We start from the raw sequence: 20,116 nt of genomic DNA, 5'->3' as shown, positions 1-20,116 counted from the left end.
ATTTGTAAAGGGCGTGGAAAGGTTCTGCCCCTTAGAAGGCATGCAGGGAAATCCGGGAAACGGCGTTGACCTGGAGCAACCAGGTCCCTGAAGTTTTCCAGGGAGTTTTTTCAGAGTTACAGTGGGAGGCTGGCGGAACCCCCGCGAAAATTCAGGGCGAGATGAACAAACCAGGAGTTGAAAATATAGCTTCAAGGAAGGCATCAGAAAGCAATACGACTACTTTTAACTACCTCTGCTTAGTGTAGTGGGTATGGTTCCAAAATTCAGTACCTGGAAGGAAGATTTATGACTGGACATTTTTTGTCTTAAAATACTCCTGTGCAGCGCCTTGGGACATTTTATTACGTTAAAGGCTCTATATAAATACAAGTTGTTGTTGTTGTTGAAGTTGTTGTTTGACATGATAAAAACTTTTCCAATATTTTTCATCGCACTTTTAAACTTGTAACAGGAATGTACTAACTCTTCGCGCAACCTAACCTTTGGCTGTACTTATAATTTTTGGGGGCTGAAGGGCACTTACTACAGTAGAAAGATTGAGGTAGATTTTAATTTTTTACCCCTTTGGCTTTAAGCATTGTCAGGGCAGAACACAGAATGGAAAATCTGCTGGGGAGGATCACATGATCACAAAACCGACTGGCTCTTTTCTTCCATTGACTTCAATAGTAGGTAAATGAGGTGGATCTGTTACTGGTGTGCCATCCTCCCCGCCAGATTTTCCTTTCTCCGTTCTGCCCAGGGGATGCTTAAACCCCAGGCTGCAAAGACAAACATTTACCCTGTTGTATTTGTCAATTATGTGCCTTGTTCTGCAAACACAATCTGTTTTCTTAAACTCTAATAAGAGTATGATGTTGTGATATGGACCATTTTCAATTAATGTCATGATGCTGTGATGTCTTACACTGGTTTTCTGCGCAGGTGCATGGGAGCACCACCACCTGCAAGTTCCTCTCCAAGTCACACACCATCCTGACTTGGAAGTATATCGGCCGATCCTTCATCGTCGCTGGGTCAAAATCCTGGAACTCCCTCCCTAACAACACTGTGGGAGTACCGTCACTTCACAGACTGCAGTGATTCAAGAAGGCGGCTCACCAGCACCTTCTCAAGGGCAATTAGGGATGGGCAATAAATGCTGACCTTGCCAGTGATACCCACATCCCATGAATTAAAAAAACTATTACTACTCCAGTACTAGGAATGCCTACTTCTATGGTCTCGTTAGAAATGGGTTAGTGAATAGGAGAGTGATTTTCACATTAGCATTATGTTGCTACAGTACTACCATAAATTTGAGACAAGTATTCGAGTATAACGCAGGGACAAGTCCAACTATTTCTGTTGCTGGGAACAAGCGATCAGTGACTAGCTGGATACTGGAAGAAAGGAAATGAAAGAGTTAAATGAAGCAGGACTGATGTGCATATTAGTTGTACATACTGAACGAATCATACCAACAGAGTTTAGAATTAACCAACCATATTGTAACAATCTCCTTTCTTAATCATTAATTGTATCCTGCTGTTGCAGCTCTCATTCGCTTTCTGAAATGACATGGTCGCATTTGCCTTTTAACACATCCCAAAGTTTAAAACGTGCATCTTAGCGTGGGTGTTCTGTCAGTTTGATTTTAGTGTTTGCCCTTATACTCAGCATAGTTGTTAGTATGATTCTATGCAACTTTACCTTTCTGCTACTGCAAGCTTCTAGGCTTTTTTTTCACCTGTGTACAACAAATTACTGTCCTGTATCAGAAATTGCTTGAAGGTTTATGAGTAATCTCACATTACAACAGTGACTACACTCCAAAAAGTACTTCATTGGCTGTAAAGCGCTTTGAGATGTCCGGTGGTGGTGAAAGGCGCTATATAAATGCAAGTCTTTCTTTCTTTCTTAATCCATCTAAGATTTTGTTCTGTATTGATCAGCTGCACTGGGAGTGCAAGATGAAAAGCAGGAAAAAATATAAATTTGGATTCACTTTACACTGAGCTTATAAATTGATTTCTCACAGTGTTTTCTCAATACAGAAAGGTCAAAATGATAACTCAGAGCTCAAAGGTTTTTTGTTCAGAACATGGATTCTGTGGCAACGCAAAAGAACATTTCCCTTTTCCAAGAATCATCATACCCAAGTCAAGAACCTGATCGCGAATCATAAAATAATGCATTCTCATCCACTTTCATCACACAGTATACTGACCTGAAACAAGCATATAGTATAGTGAGACACCAGCCATGGATATACCTGTGAAATAACTCAGTAGCAGCAACACAAGACAAACCCTATACCAGTCGTTACACTGAGTTCATCTGTAGAAGAAATCCGCAATTAGGATTATAGCTTTTATACCTGTATTGATTTTTCTGGTAAAGACCTTGGGGGGAATTTTAACTCTTGGACCCACCAGGAGCGGAGGCCGGGGGGTGGGGGGGAGTGGGGGGGGGGTTGTTGGGGGGTGGACACTGTAGCGTGCAGGAAACCCGGTAGTACGGGTCTCCCTACACTTTGTGGAGTTTTAACTCTACAATGTACGTGTGACGTCACTGACAGGTTCCCCGCCCTGATTTCAGCCTGATGGACAGGCTTGACTTCCATTTGTGCAAGAATGCTGGAAAAGAAGGCCACAGCCCTGAGTAGGCCCGAGCCTTGACCCCAGGGCGGAGACCGATCCCGGGGGGGGGAGGGATACAATCCCTGACTGCGGGGGGGGTGATGGTGGGGGGGGTGGGGGTGGTGTCCGAGCCTCAACCTCGGGGGGTGGTCCGATCCTGGGGAGGGGCTTTGCATTGGGGGGGAGGGTTGACGGTGAGGGAGCTTGGGGGGCCGGGAGGAAGCACTCCTGCTCCAGCTGGTCCACAAGGATTTTTCCCCAAGGCTGTCCTCGCCTCCCCTCAGCTGCCCGGAATCCCGAGGCCCAGGAATCTCAAGGCCTGGGAACCCCGGCCGGCCACAGTTAAACCTGCAAAGTAGGTTAAATCCAAAGTTTCCAACCTCATTATCATATTTAAAGTGCCAACCCGCCTCCTGGGAGCGGGTTGGCTGCCCCACCCCCGTCAAAACCTGCCTCCGTTAAAACTGGAAGTGGGCAGGTTGGAGGTGGGTTGGGTCAGGATTCAGATTTTTAATACTTTAACCTCCCACCCGACCCGCTTTTTGGGGTTAAAATTCCCCCCACCTTGTTTACATACACATTGGGAAATAGCATCAATCACACCAAGTGTATAATTGCTTCACTTGTGTATCACAGTGTCATCATGATGAAAAAGACCCCAGCCTTTCTAGTTGTCTCTCTCCCCAAACAAATATAAAATCGGTACCACTTTTGTATTAAATCAGTACAGCTTTAAAATGAGTTGCTTAGACCCAAATAGTTTCCAATCATCAGACTTCGGGTCATAGAAACATAGAAGATAGGAGCAGGAGTAGGCCATTCGGCCCCTCGAGCCTACTCCGCCATTCAATGAGATCATGGCTGATCATCCAAGCTCAGTACCCTGTCCCTGCCTTCTCCCCATATCCCTTGATCCCTTCAGCCTTAAGAAATATATCTAACTCCTTCTTGAATATATTTAATGAATTGGCCTCAACTGCTTTGTGTGGTAGAGAATTCCACAGGTTCACCACTCTCTGGGTGAAGAAATTCCTCCTCATCTCAGTCCTAAATGGCTTACCCCTTATCCTTAGACTGTGACCCCTGGTTCTGGACTCCCCCGCCATCGGGAACATCCTTCCTGCATCTAGTCTGTCTAGTCCTGTTAGAATTTTCTATGAGAATCCACATGTGTGCCCATGTCTGCACAGCAAATGCTTGAAAGTGGAATTGCACATGGCATGTGTGTGTTTACTGAATGAAATTGGCCAAAATGGTCATCTTTACTGCAATATATTATTGAATATGCTGAATTGAGAACTGTAAATTAAACAAGAATAAAAATGACAGTGTGAAGATTTGATTATTCTATTATGAGTGAACTGCTCTCATAATTATTGTGTGTATTTCTTGTTTAATTAGGAGAATTATTGTAAGACATTAATGGCTGGATTTTCATTCAGAAGTCGGGAAGGAGGCGGGACTACAACTTCTGGGTTTCAGTCCCGCCTCCATCGAGATGCGGCCAATCCACGCGATTTTCCCTTGATTGACCTTGTTGAGCCCGCCCAGCGGGCTCAGCTTGCCAATTAAGGGCCACCCGGCAACAGGTGACATCACAGACTGAAATTTCATCTGTCAAGACGTGTTGACAGATGAAATATCAGTGTTTCACAGCTGTTTGAAGCTGTCAAACACTGACAGTCTTATTTCTAACCTGAGTCCTTCTACGCAGACTCAGTTAGAAATCACGCCGGCACTGAAAGCTGAAGGCTGTCTCTGCCGGCTGAATGATGGACTCCCAAAGCCCAGAGGAAGGAAGGCTGTTAAGGTAAGTACAGGTAATTTAAACTTCTTTACACACTTTAGACACACCAAGCACACTTACCTTTGCACTCATGCACCCATCACTCACCTGAACACCGACATTTCAACCCCTTCAAGTCCTTCAACCCGACGGCCCGCCTCCTCTAACCTGGCGTGGTTTGGAGCCATCGGGAATCCCACACGACACCCTTCAAAATAGGGATTGGGCTAAAAACTGCCTGTTAACTACCTGTTAACAGGCAGTTAATTGGCACTAATCCCTTCCCGCCTCAGGTCGGCAGGTCCCAATGCGGGGCAGGTACCCGCCTCCTTTGAAACTTACGTGGAGGCGGGTTTTGGGCGGGATGGTGTCGGGACCCCCGACTTTGAGATTTTTGCCCCCCGCACACCTAAAAGCCCGCCTCACAGCACACTGAAAATCGACCCCTATATTTTTGGTTGTAATATGCAGATTGATGTATCCCAAAAATAAAGATGGAACATGCCTATAGTTGCCCATGTGTTGACCTCTAGGAAGCCTTGTTTATGTATATATCACCTTGAAACATTCAGTGACTTTAGAAGCATCATAAGTGTTCAGTAACTTAGTTACTTAGCTACAGGCTAAGCTTCCAACTTCAAATTTATTCCCCCTGCTCAGATTCTACCGATTCCGACCTTAAAACGAGCTGGAATTTCTAACCTGGCTTTTAGGCAGACTCAAATGATGGCAAGATGTCCCCACCAACAGTTTAATGTTTAAATTAAGTTGCTATCTGTTTTAGGTGTGTAATGTATATACCTTTAAGGGGGGAACTATGTTTTACAGCTCATGTATACTGCAGTACCGGCAGTGACCACACCTGTATATAGCACTGAGTAGTAATCTGTACAGATCAGTTGCAGTGTGAGCCACGTTGAGTAAACACCTGTTGTACCGTTCTCCGCAGTCTGTGTCTTAATATACACGGACGCAACATTGGCGACGAGGCAGGTTCGAACCTACCTGCAACTCTGCATCACCTCCCGGGGATTCGTTCCTGGAGATCAGTGGATTGGAGGTCAAGGCCAGAGACTCGGTTGTCGACCACGGGCAACCGCCCAGTCATCCAGCAGAGACTCGAGAATTGCGGGGGAGGCTGTCGAGAGCCAGGCTTGGCTTTCCAGTCGAGGTGGTCCAGCGAAACGGGCTGGCAACAGGTAGTGCGCAGACCCTTCCCGGACAGCGGTGGGCTAGAGCCCGACCGAGCGGCACAGCAAAGGGCCGAGCAGCGTCGACGGGGGAAAGAGAGAGAGGGCAGAGCGCACAGGGCGCAGTCGGTGTTCAGGGGCCGAGCAGCGTCGGAGAGAGGGAGAGAGAGACACGCAGAAACCCACGAGGCGCCGCCATTGCCACGAGGACCGCCAAGAGCGGCATTGGCAGCAGCGCAGGAGAAGCGCGCGAAACCTACAGGGTGCCGCCATTGCCACAAGAACCGCCGGGAGAGGCGTTGGCAGCAGCGGGGGAGGAAGGAAAGCGCGGGAGACGCCATTTTAAGCCATTGGGAGATGCCATTTTAAATGCCGAAGAGTGGGAGTATCACCGCATTTGACAATGAAGTCGAAGATTGGACTACATATGTCGAACGAATAGAGGTGTACTGCAAGGCAAATGAGGTGTCAGATGACAAGGAAGCGTCGGTATTGTTAAATTTAATGGGTGCAAAGACGTATGGTTTATTACGAAATCTAGTAACCCCAACGAAGCCAATGGAAAAGAGTTTTGAAGACATAGTAACGATACTAAAGGAACATTTAAACCCCACACTGCTGCTGATAGCAGAAAGATTCAAGTTTCACAAACGGAACCAGCATAAAGATGAAAGCAATGCTGATTATTTAACAGAACTGCGCAAACTATCGAAACACTGCCAGTTTGGAGCGGGACTGGCAGATACCTTAAGGGACAAGTTTGTGTGTGGGCTTCAAAGTGAAGGAACCCAGAAACGGCTTTTATCTGAAAAGGACCTTACGCTGGAAAAGGCTTTCAGCATTGCGGTATCATATGAAGCAGCAGCACGGGGTGCTGCAGAGATACAACAGAGACCACAAGAGTATGGCACAAACGAAATGTCATATGGAACAGAGAAGTGCTATCGCTGCGGCAGAACAACACACGACCAGAATGATTGCTGGTTCAAAGACAAAGTGTGCAGACAGTGTGGAAAAGTAGGACACATAGCACGAGTCTGCAGGTCGGGAAAGAAAACCAGCAATAAGAAACCTACCAAAGGAAAGTACAAGAAAGTACATAAGATGACGGAGAATAGTTCAGACGAACAAAAGAGTGATAACGACTCCGAAAGCAGGGAACTGAGTTGTCTGAAACTACATAATGTGATCACAACGGAGGATCACCGAACCATTTGGGTCACTCTCAAGTTAGCAGGAGTCCAGGTAAAGATGGAATTGGACACAGGATCAGCCCTAACAGTCATAAACCGACGGGACTACGAGCAGCTATTCTCACACATACCCTTGAAAGACACAAAAATTATTTTGAAGACGTACACGGGGCAAAAAGTCGACCTCAAATGAAAAATAAGGGTGACCGTTATATATAACGGTGAGGAAACACCAAAACTAGACCTGTATGTATTGCCAGATGGAGGACCACCATTACTGGGACGTGAATGGATCCGGAAAATACAACTGGATTGGCATTCCATACAGGCACTGACTGTGGCTGACAAAAAGGATGACGACGTCACACCTGGGCGACTGTCAAAGATCCTAACTGACGCGAAAGAAGTGTTCCAGCAAGGACTCGGAACACTAAAAGGCATGACAGCGACGATTAAAATTGAAGAAAACGCAAGCCCAAAATTTTTTACGGCCAGACCGGTACCTTATGCGATCCGCCCAGCTGTCGAAGCAGAGCTGGAGAGTCTGGAACGTTCAGGTGTACTGTCCAAGGTAGACTGGAGCGAATGGGCTACACCCATCGCCCCTGTGATGAAAAAGTCGTTGAGCAGCATGCCTGGGGAACCAAGGAAGGTTCGCATCTGTGGGGACCTTAAGGTAACAGTGAACCCGGTCCTTCACACCGTACAATATCCACTTCCGCGGATTGAAGATATTTTCGCCTCGCTATCTGGAGGGAAACGCTTCACTAAGATTGATCTGGCCCAGGCGTATCTGCAAATGGAGGTAGAAGAAGCATCAAAAAAAACCTCACAATCAACACCCATAAAGGTCTCCACCAATACAACCGGCTGGTATTCGGGGTAGCATCAGCTCCGGTTATTTGGCAGAGGGCAATGGAACAAGTCCTGCAAGGGATCCCAGGGACCCAGTGTTATTTGGACGACATCCTGGTCACGGGCGAAAATGACAGTGATCACCTTGCCAACCTGGAGCAGGTGCTCACTAGATTGCAGGAATATGGGCTCCGAGCTAACCGCCCCAAATGCTAGTTTTTTAGAAAACAGATCTCGTATTGTGGCCACGTTATCGATGAAGAGGGGTTACATAAGTCCCCAGAGAAGATTGAGGCAGTAGTCAAGGCTCCAGCACCGGAAAATGTGTCACAACTGAGGTCGTTCCTCAGGCTGGTAAACTACTACCATAAGTTCTTGCCAAATTTGTCTACAATACTACACCCACTGAACACCCTACTGCAAACTGGGGTGCCATGGAAGTGGAGTGACGAATGTAGACGAGCTTTCCAGAAGAGCAAAACACTAATCACATCGAAAGAGGTATTGGCCCATTACAACCCGGCATTACCAATTCGGTTGGCATGTGATGCGTCACCCTACGGCATTGGAGCGGTGCTGTCGCACAAATTCTCGGACGGCTCAGAGAGGCCAATAACCTTTGCGTCACGATCACTAACCTCAGCCGAGCGTAACTACGCCCAGATTGACAGGGAGGCCCTCAGCCTAGTGTGGGGAGTGAAAAAGCTCAATTACTATCTGCATGGGCAGAAATTCACCTTGCTGACTGATCACCAGCCTCTTGTCTCCATTTTTAACCCGAAGAAGGGCGTTCCGGTGATGACTGCGCAATGACTACAAAGATGGTCACTTTTTCTAGGGGCGCACCACTATGAGATTGAATATAAGGGCACGAAACAGCATGGAAATGCTGATGGGCTATCACGCCTGCCACTGCCTACTGCGGAGGAAGCACCAGCAGTGGATCCTGTCAAAATATTCCATTCGACTATAGTTGAATACCTACCGGTAACTAACGCTTGTATCGAAAAGGAAACCCGCAATGACCCGACACTGTCTCGGGTATATGATTTAACGGTGAAGGGATGGCCAGCACATGGCGACTCACTGTTGCCAGCATTCTCGACAAGGAGAGAACGGCTGTCAGTGTGCCGGGGGACTTTGATGTGTGGATCCCGAGTGGTAATTCCACCCAAGTTAAGGGATAGAGTGCTGAATGAGCTTCATGAGGGTCATCTGGGAGGGGTAAAAATGAAAAGCCTAGCCAGGGCTTATGTGTGGTGGCCGGGAATCGATAAACAAATCGAGGACCTGACCAAGAGCTGCTCAGGATGCCAGAAAGTCCAAAATGCACCACCACAGGCCCCTCTACACCCATGGGAGTGGCCCTCATCTCCATGGCAATGGGTGCATATTGATTTTGCTGGTCCATTCATGGACTCAATGTTTTTAATAGCCGTGGATGCGCACTCGAAATGGCCTGAGGTCATCAAAATGTCCTCCACCACCACGGAGAAAACTATTGCAGTCCTACGGACCATTTTTGCCAGGAATGGCTTGCCAGAACAGATTTGCTCCGACAACGGACCACAGTTTGTGTCCGAAGAGTTCCGGAGGTTCTTGAAAAAGAATGGGGTAAGGCATTACACATCCGCCCCGTATCATCCAGCCACAAATGGATTGGCTGAGAGGTTCGTACAAACCTTTAAGAAGGCAATAAAGGCTATGTACAATGACAACATTCCGCTGCAGCACAAGGTGGACAATTTCCTGGTCGCCTACCGGAATGCGACACATGCAGTCACCAACCAGGCCCCAGCCATGATGTTCTTTAACCGAAGGTTAAGATCTCGCCTGGATTTGCTCAGACCAAACGTACGAAAAGATGTTGAGAGTAAGCAATTTCAGCACATCCATGAGAAGCCAACAAGGAGCTTCAATGTAGGGCAACCAGTCTTGGCCCGCGACTACCGAACAGAAAAATGGCAGCCAGGAACGATATGCACACGGCAGGGCCCACTAATGTACACAGTGGACGTTGGGGAGAGCATCGTGAGACGCCATGCTGACCAGATCCTAGAGTCACAGGAACAAGCCAACCCCATGCCTCGCCCATACGTACCTGGTGATGAACCCAACGTACAGGTCGCATCTACCCCAGAAACAGTAGCATCGGAAGCTGATGAACCAACCGACGACAGGGGGCCAGAATCGCCTCCGCACCAAGAGCAAGACACTCGGGAAAGGCACTATCCAGAAAGGATCAGGAAGCCACCCCAAAGACTGAATATATAAATAGACTATTTTCAGCTAATGTTGCATGTTAAAAGTGTTAATTGTAATTAGTTTGATATTTAATTGTTAAATGAGTGTTATGGTACTGTTAATCTAAAAGGGGAGGAATTGTAATGTATATACCTTTAAGGGGGGAACTATGTTTTACAGCTCATGTATACTGCAGTACCGGCAGTGACCACACCTGTATATAGCACTGAGTAGTAGTCTGTACAGATCAGTTGCAGTGTGAGCCACATTGAGTAAACACCTGTTGTACCGTTCTCCGCAGTCTGTGTCTTATTATACACGGACGCAACAAGGTGGATACTTTCTACTCCCAATATACTATGCACTAGAAGTAGCTACATGTTACAGATCTCCGCCCACTTTAGCATTAAGGTCAGCCTGATTTATAGCCATATAAATTGGAGGGACCCGATTGGAAAATGCAACAGGAAAAGCCAGGTGTGCCTTCCCCAATTGGAGTTTATTATCTGAAGTAATTGACTAACTTGATAGCTCTGGTCCTGATTATTTCGGAAAGTTAATACTCTGCTACCTTGTATTTCCCTGGTAACATTACATTACACGGGGTTGTGAATCGAACATGGCCATTTCAACAACAACAACGTGTATTTATATAGCGCCTTTAACGTAGTAAAATATCCCAAGGTGCTGCACAGGAGTATTTTAAGGCAAAAAAAATTTGACACCGATCCACATAAGGATAAATTAGGGCAGGTGACCAAAAGCTTGGTCAAAGAGGTAGGTTTTAAGAAGCGTCTTAAAGGAGGAAAGAGAGGTAGCGAGGCGGACAGGTTTAGGCAGGGAATTCCAGAGCTTAGGGCCTAGGCAACTGAAGGCACAGCCAGCAAAGATTGAGCGATTATAATCAGGGATGCTCAAGAGGGCAGAATTAGGGGAGCGCAGATATCGCGGGAGGTTGTGGGGGCTGAAGGAGATTACAGAGATAGGAAAGGGCGAGGCCATGGAGGGAGTTGAACACAAGGATGAGAATTTTGAAATCGAGGCGCTGCTTAACCAGGAACCAATGTAGGTCAGCGAGCACAGGGGTGATGGGCGAACGGGACTTGGTGCGAGTTAGGACACGGGCAGCCGAGCTTTGGATGACCTCAAGTTTACGTAGGGTGGAATTTCCCATGATCTCTTGTGGGCAAAACTATGGCAGATGGAGTTCAATGTGTAAGGTCATCCACTTTGGATCTAACAAAAACAAATCAGAATATTTTCTTAACGGGGAGAGACTAGGAGCTATGGAAGAGCAAAGGGATTTATGTGTCCATGTACACATATCACTAAAAGCTAGTGCACAGGTAGAAAAAGCAATCAAAAAAGCGAATTAAGTTTTGGCGTTTATCCCTAGGGGGTTGGAATACAAAAGTGAGGAAGTGATGCTTCGGTTGTACAGAGCTTTGGTCAGACCCCCATCTGGAGTGCTGCGTTCAGTTTTGGAATGGAAAGATATACTGGCCTGGTGGGGGGAGGCGGGTACAGAGCAGATTCACCAGAATAATACTCGGGCTTAAAAGATTAAATTATGAGAACAGGTTGCATAAACTTGGTTTATATTCCCTTGAGTTTAGAAGGTTGGAGAGTAGCTATTTGCGGTGCTCAATATGATAAAAGGATTCAATAGGATAGATACAGGAAAACTCTTTCCTCTGGTGTTAGAATTCAGAATAAGGGAGAAAAATCTTAAAATTTGAGCTAGACCAGTTAGAAGTGAAATCAGAAAACATTTTTTCACACAAAGGGTAGTTGAAATCTGGAACTCTCCCCCAAAAGGCTGTGATCACTTTATCAATTGAAATTTTCAAAATTGAGATTGATGGATTTTTGTTAGGTAAGGGTATCACGGGATATGGAGAAAAGGGAGGTAAATGGACTTGAGGTACAGTTCAGCTGTGAAATAATAGGATGGCACAGCAGTAGGCATGGTAGCATAGTGGTTATGTTACTGGACTAGTAATCCAGAGACCTGGACTGATGATAAGGAGTTCATAATCCCAGACCATTCCCTGTATTGTGATCCGGTTCAGTACATTTCCCTGGAGTTTATATCCCAGACCATCCCCTGGCAGCTGGGGAATTTAAATTCAATTAAAAAATAAAATCTGGAATAAAAAAACTAGTATCAGTAATGGTGACCATGAAACTACCAGATTGTTGTAAAAACCCAACTGGTTCACTAATGTCCTTTAGGGAAGGAAATCTGCTGTCCTTACCTGGTCTGGCCTATATCTGACTCCAGACCCACAGCAATGTGGTTGACTCTTAGCTGCCCTCTAGCAAGCCATTCAGTTGTATTCAAGGCGGCGGCTCACCACCACCTTCTCGAGGGCAATTAGGGATGGGCAATAAATGCTGGCCTTGCCAGCGACACCCACAAAAGAAAAACAGGCTTGAAGGGCTGAATGGCCTCTTCCTGTTCTTTTGTTCCTATGTTAACATCAGCTCAACTGCAGGAGTAAAACAATCATTTGAGGCCAATCAGTAAACATATTACTGCAATAAAAACCCTAATAAAAGAACTTTCCGATTGAAATATAATTCTAAAATTATTTGATTCAGTACAGATCCATGGAAAGATGAGAAAAGGAAAGGGATATGCTCAACTGTGCAATATGAATAATGAACCTAATCCACCAGCTGATTGAGTGCACAGTTATTAACCACCTTAGAGCAAAAATGGCAAGCCTCATTTATACTCGTTTGTCCAGTAACAAATAAGATCATTTGCATGGTGCATTACCAATAAATAAAATGTCATTTCATATTTATGAATGATGCTTGACGGGTTTATTTGAAAATTGCAAATGATGGCCCGTTCAGCTGAAAACTTTAACCTGTGAGCTTGAATCCGCACACTTTCAATTAGCACTCATACTCTGCAGGGCTTTAGAATAATAGAACTTTCATCTTTGTGACTACTTTAAAACTCAGCTTTGGTCTATTCAATCGGAACTATAGTCAAGACTTACTTCTTACCTGACAAATGCTTCAGTCGGTAAACAGGGCCTGATTTTGTCGGTATGGGAAGTGAGAGCGACCATGCAAGCCAGCTGCAGTTGTTACAATAATGATCTTTTCTTTCAGTTATTTCAAAGATGCGATTTGGTGTGACACACTTCTAAAACATTTTTATGGAGCAAACTATGATGGAGTCTTGCCTTTTTTTTATATCCCTGTATTGGCTTCTGTTTATATGCTGCCTTTAAAATAAAAATCTTTACATAAGATTTTCAGATTTAATGCCAATATTTTTTTTACCTGCAACAGGTAAAAACATAGGCTTTACTACTTTAAAAAACCGTTAAACCTATTTAAAAATGGTAAAGCTGCTTTACAGCAAGGGTGAGTTAAATATTTTTGTGGTCTTAAAATGGATGATTAGGTTTTAGCTATGCTCTGAATTTGGATGTAAAAGGCATTCAAGTGAAGTAATGGCATCTGGGAGGTAAAAGTGAACAGTGATGGCTGGAGAAGTCACTAGTAGCCAAGGACATGTGGATCAAGAAACAGTGATCTAATTGAACCTCCTGCCACCCCTGACCTTTCTACCAGCTGTTATAGTTTGAGTCGACTTGACTGTGCAAATTATCACTAATCAGAGCAGGACAAATGATGCTCCCTGGCTACCAGTTAAGAGTGTGGAAACACATTTCATCCTGAATAGTATTTTCTGTAGTAGGTGGATGATTTATGACAGTAATTTGGGCCTAGTTCGACAGCCTGGATGCCCAGCCGAACACCTGTGGTGAAGATTAAGTGCTAATCAGCAGCTCTGTGATGTGAAGCTCCATGGAGCTGATGCATTCAGTTATTCCCTGGGGTACATTGCATAGGCTGCATATTAAAAATTATTATGGTATAGTATTGCTGCATTGGCATCTGGAACGCACAAAATGTTTTCTTAATCTGATGTGGCATTCAAGTGCTTAAAACTAAACTACTGCTGTACAGTTATACAGAAAAAGACATAACAAAACTGAATAAATAGAGGGTGGACAGTGGGACTGAATGGATAAGAGGGAACACAAATATAAGAATAAAGCAAAAGCCAAGTCAGGCAGAAAATTAAATTAGCAAATGATTTTATTTATACATTATGTACAATGTCTTAAGTTCTGTTTTGACCAAACATTGCCACCTGTATTGACTGTTTCATGAACTAAATGAATAGGAACTTAGATAAAAGAATATTAGCCAAGCAAAGATGTGGGCACAGCAGTTTGATACTTATCTTAGAACAGATTATTCTAAGAAACAGACTATAAAAAAAGGAAAAATCAAACTGTAAAAGATGGAATAAATTGAAAGTGTATAGATTAAAAATATGATTAATGGGATCGGCAATGGAGAAATAATGGAACCCAGTGAGAAATGCTTTAAATGTGAAAATGTAAGATGTTGCAGCCAGGTTGTAAAAGGCCAGAAAGTGTTAATGAAAATTCAATTTTTGTTTGCATTCTGTAACTCTGTAACCCAATCTCTTTAATCCTCAAGGAGCAGTTCAGCATCCAACAGCTAACCCTGACAAGGTTAGCATTTTTCAGCTTCTTTCAAGATTACTTTTCTAATGATTTTTTTTTCTTTCCATGCTAAACTTCTGCAGTAAAGTTTATTTGTCTGGCTCTTTCCCTCCCTCCCAATATTTTATTATATATAAGAACATCTAAAGTGAGTTTCTGACAGAAAAAGCATGGGAACTCTGCTTTGAGCAGCAAAAGACAGTCAGTGTATCAAACTGTAGTGTTAGTTCTCGTTTCAGTGCAAGGAATACTTTTAGTTTTTCTTCAGGATGCGTGCTGGATTATAGGAATTGTCTCCCAGAGACGTTTAATATTGATCTTTGCAGCCTGGTTCATCACACTGAGCTTTTGCCTGAAGGAACGCCATGGTGGACACCCCTGGCTCCAGCCAGACTCTTCACAACTGTTCCTTTGAAGTACATTTCATAACATAGTCACTAATGCCTTTTGTCCATCACATTCATTTGTCTCGTCTTTAAAGAGGCTATATCTCTTTCTGATGGGAGTGACGAGGGGGAGGACTGCATGTCACGTGTGACTCCCAAAGTGTAAATATAGTTGCTTTTTAATGCTTTGTTTTGTTATTAAGAGATCTATTTCGCCGTCCTTCTCTCCCTTTGACAGCCTCTTAGTCCTAACAGTCATCTAGGCTAGGGTGACGAAGGAACAAAGCAACGGAGTACTCCATGTATTGATACTTAAATCGCCCTGAAGGAGGTGTCTTGGTGTGGGATGATACAACAGGTGCCTTAAGGTCTAATTTTCTAACCAGTGCCCCAAACCCCAGCTTGCAACATGGTTAGGCTCAATCTTAAAAATGTATCTCGGTTGCAAATTTAATTTGCAACGAGAAGGTAATGAAATTCATTCCACAGAAAATAATTACAGATCGTTTACTATTTTCTCTGTTCTGCATTTATATTTTTAACCACAATTTATTGTTATTGTTCCCTTCGTCAGACTTCTTCCCACATATGATCTGTGTATAACTGTCCCACTGAGAAAGCAAGCAGATAATCTGCTTTCAGGTTTCTGCCAATGCCTCAGGAAGTAGTGTGAGAGCAACCAGGGTTGAATCAGTGTCCGAATGTCTCTTTCACTCAATGAGGAAGCACTTAGAACTTCGCAAGCAACCTGAAATTCATCTATTTAAATTTAGAGCCAAGATAGGATCTGGCTGCTCACCCAAATACTATTGATGAGGCCCGAGGCCCAATTTTGGGCAGGCTTTGGGCCTCCAGATTGGGGGTGTGTGTGGCATAGATTTCAGGCCTGAAAACAGGCCTCAAGTGATTTCACCCCCAAGGTCTTTGCACCTATCTCCAAAGTAATAAACCACTCCAAATACCGAAGATCAGAAATTTTCTTACATGGGTTCGGATCCTTTTCGCTTTTTGATATTTTCCTTTATTCCCATCCGTTGCCCTCCTGTGACATGTCCTAGGCAACTTATGGATTCCAAGAAATGTGAATCGCTAAAATCAGCAAATTGCATCTTTTGTCATTTTCCAACTAGTATTTCCACATTCTCTGGTGGTAGAACTGGAATCTTTGTTTGAACAAGGTGACTGCAAACAGTACCAGAAAATTACAGATCTTTATTACTGCGGTGAATTCCAAAAATTTAAATACTCCAAAAAGTGTGAGTTATCTCATGATTCGAGTTTCCAGAATTTTCTTTTATTCAGTCATGGGATGTGGACGTCGCTGGCAAGACCAGCATTTATTGCCCATCCCTAATTGCCCTTGAGAAGGTCGTGGTGAGCCGCCTCCTTGAAACAACTGGCTTGCTAGGCCATTTCAGAGGGCAGTTAAGAGTCAACCACATTGCTGTGGGTCTGGAGTCACATATAGGCCAGACCGGGAAAGGGTGGCAGATTTCCTTCCCTAAAGGACATTAGTGAATCAGATGGGTTCTTACGACAATCCAGTAGTTTCATGGTCACCGTTGCTGACACTTGTTTTTTTAAATTCCTGATTGAATTTAAATTCCACAGCTGCCGTGGCGGAATTTGAACCAATGTATCTAAAATATAATAATAATAATAATAATAATCAACTTTATTGTCATTGTTAGTGCACAAGTGCAGTACAACGAAATGTAGGCTTGCGGCTCCCGAGAGTGTACATTTGGATTAAGACATTTAAACATTCAACATACATTTGGCTTGTAATACATTAACATAAACATAACCATAATAAAGTGCATTGGCAGATGTGCAGGCTTTAGAGTTTATTTGTGGAGTTCAGTAGGATGACAGCCCTGGGAAAGAAGCTGTTCCTAAATCTGGTCGTACGGGTGCGAATGCATCTGTAGCGTCTCCCAGATGGCAGGAGGGCGAACAGACTGTGGCTGGGGTGGGTAGGGTCTTTGATGATGGACCGTGACCTCCGTAAACAGCGTTTCTGGTATATGTGCTCTATGGTCGGTAGCCGGGTGCCGGTAATGCGTTGGGCAGTTTTGACTACCCGCTGCAGGGCTTTCCGGTCATAGTAGCTACAGCTGCCATACCATACTGTGATACAGTTCGTCAGGATGCTCTCTATTGTGCAGCGGTAAAAGTTAGAGAGGATCAGGGGTGACAGGTTACATCTCTTCAGCCTCCTTAGGAAATATAGGCGCTGCTGGGCCTTCTTCACCAGAGAGGAGGTATTGAGGGACCAGGAGAGGTCTTCCGTGATGTGGACTCCGAGGAACTTAAAGCTGTCCACCCTTTCCACCACAGCCCCATTGATGTGGAGCCTTGAACACCTTTGGGGAGACTAAGCAACTCATTCAGAATACCGGCCCCTATCGCACATGTCTTTACCCACTCAAAGCCCTGACTTTCCATCACCCCAGTTTTCAGGCCCCACTTGTGTCCCTTCAAATCAATGTCAAAATCTCTGCCCCTACCTGTGCAGCCTCCTTTAGTCCTACATCTGCACTCACACCCTTTGCTTCGCCAACACTGATCCACATCCTCTTCAGTCAACCATTCGGGGCCGCTCTTACATCCCTGCACTCTGGCACTCCCTCTGTCTTACTTCCTAACTTCCTGCTTTCAAGAGCCTGCTTAAAAACCTTTCTTTTCACTTCCTCTTTTGGCCCCGTTCCCGAATTCCATTTCCACTTGTTCTTCTCTCTCTTGCTTAGTGTTCATATTCTTCACTGCTCTATAAAATACCCAGATTTCTTTCTGCTGCAACAAACATCATGAATGTAAATTGTTGGAATTTATGCGCAACTCGGTTTTCTTTGAAGCATTCATTTTACTCTTAAATATCATGGCGTATGCAAATCATGTTATTTTTAACTTGCGATCGTGTTTCACTCTGAGATGATGGAGGTATAATATGAACCACTATGCAATAAAATCAAGTCGGAGACAATTGTCGGAATTTCTTCAGGGCTTCTCCAGCTGTTTCGCTGTAACTTTGCGTAACTGGGGTTTCTGCCAAAGTTACAGCACAGAGCAGGAGAAGAATTGAGGAAATTTCATGGCGAATGTGATCTCATATTACAATAATTGCTACTGTGGTTCAGAATAGAGATTTTGATTTCATTGATCACTTAGAGGAAGCTGTAAACAATTTGAGCTGTCTGTTATGACTCGTCAGTGAGAATGAAGAGTGCAGCTCTGCTCACATTTTGTGTAAGGGTGACATGGTCACTGTCTAATCCCAGTCATGTTATGAGGCACAAAGCAGAGGCTTTCTCTGAAGTGAGGAACTGCCTCTGAAGGAAAGTCTGATGTCTTTCTATGAACCAGTGGAGGTGAATTACCCTGACCCCTTGTCTTGTGCAGCTCTTGGTGACTGTTCACAGAAAGATATTAGGAGACACTTGGGAGTAGGCTATCTGGCTGTCATTTCTGCTGGTCAGTGGTGCATTGTACAGGAGATTAATGGCCTAGAAATATGATGGTGACGTTTTTTGGGCCCTAAGCCTCCAATAAGGTTGGGCAGGAAGCGTGCGCTCATTACGAGCCAGATGTGCGCCGCCCGCCATATTGCTGTAGGCAAAAAAATAGCGTCCAGAGCCCATGCCTGAAGCAGGTGTTAGGTCCTTTCCATATTCAAATAAGGACTTATCGTCTGTTTGTGGCCCCCTCTGAAATATTGGGTTGCCCTGGTGGCTGTGTTCAGGAAAAGCAGGTCTACTTGCTGCCTAGGGACCGCTGCAGGCCACAACCAACAAGGTAAGTGTTGGAAATAGAGCAAGAGTGCTTCTCTCGGCTCCACTTTCAAACCATGCGGGCTGCTGCCTGGGGATACCCATTAGGTGTCAGCAGCTCTCTAGCTCAATGATAATGAGGCTCGAGGCCCAATATTACGTGAGCCTCGGGCCTATCCATTCAGGCGCACTGCAAATTGTTTTTGAGCGCACTCAAATTTATATGCCGAGAAATGGGAAGGGGAACAAAAAGGACTACTAGCAGGTGAAGTATATATTAATACCTGAATCATCATCACAGTAAAGTGTCTCAACAGCAACCTACATTTATCTTTAACAGAGAAATCATCCCAAGACATTCATGGAGACGTAATTGAAAACGGAAGCTGAGCCAAAGAAGGAAATATTAGGAGGTGACCAAAAGGTTGGTCAAAGAATAGGTTTGAACGATGGCCTGAAAGAAGGATAAGGGATAGAGAGGTAGAGGTGTTTAGGGAGGGAATTCCAGAAACCTCGGTCAGAAATTTAGCCATATTGCTGCAGATTTCTACTTTATTTTGAAGTACACCGAGTTAACCTTTTTTTCTTCGCACTAGGCTGTCCAGATCAAGGATGAATGAGTTACAAATGCCAGCTTATACCAAGTGCTTCCAGCTTCCTCTCTGCAGGGAAGTCTGGCTTATTAGAAAGCCTCTCTTACTTGACTTGCATCACTGTGACACAACTCAGTGAACATACAAGGCAGAACAAATGGTGACAATTGGTGACAAATGAACTGCATGAACCCCTGTGTCACAGTAGCCATGGAAATGAAGCTTGAGTGAAGCTGAGAGATCAGCAAATGTCAAGAAAATGAATGTTATGGCCAGAGAGGAGACTGAGCTCAGACTTTAGCTTGACAGCTATGCAAGCACAGGTGGCTTTTTCTTTCCTTTTGAGACTGGAAAAAAATCAATAGAGGATAGTATAAATATTCAATTCTATACATGGTCATCAAAGTAGAATAAGGAGTAGGGGATCAATACTTAACCCTTCAAATATTGAATGTCCTTTAAAGAAAGAAAGACTTGCATTTATATAGCACCTTTCACGACCACCAGACGTCACAAAGCGCTTTACAGCCAATGAAGTACTTTTGAAGTGGAGTCACTGTTGTAATGTAGGAAACACGGCAGCCAATTTGCGCACAGCAAGGTCCCACAAACAGCAATGTGATAATGACCAGATAATCTTTTTTTGTTATGTTGGTTGAGGGATAAATATTGGCCAGGACACCGGCGATAGCTCCCCTGCTCTTCTTCGAAATAGTCCACCTGAGAGAGCAGACGGGGCCTCGGTTTAACGTCTCATCCAAAAGGCGGCACGTCCGACAGTGCAGCACTCCCTCAGTACTGCACTGGAGTGTCAGCCTAGCTTTATGTACTTAAGTTCCTTGGAGTGGGACTTGAACCCACAACCTTCTAGACTCAGAGGCAAGTGTGCTGCCAACTGAGCTACAGCTAC

The sequence above is a fragment of the Somniosus microcephalus genome, chromosome 21 (assembly GCF_052327205.1).
Source record: "Somniosus microcephalus isolate GS21.2 chromosome 21, FLI_Smic_1.0, whole genome shotgun sequence".
Classification (NCBI taxonomy): Eukaryota; Metazoa; Chordata; class Chondrichthyes; order Squaliformes; family Somniosidae; genus Somniosus; species Somniosus microcephalus.
The sequence above is the reverse complement of the archived record's forward strand: the minus strand, read 5'-3'. Positions refer to the sequence as shown.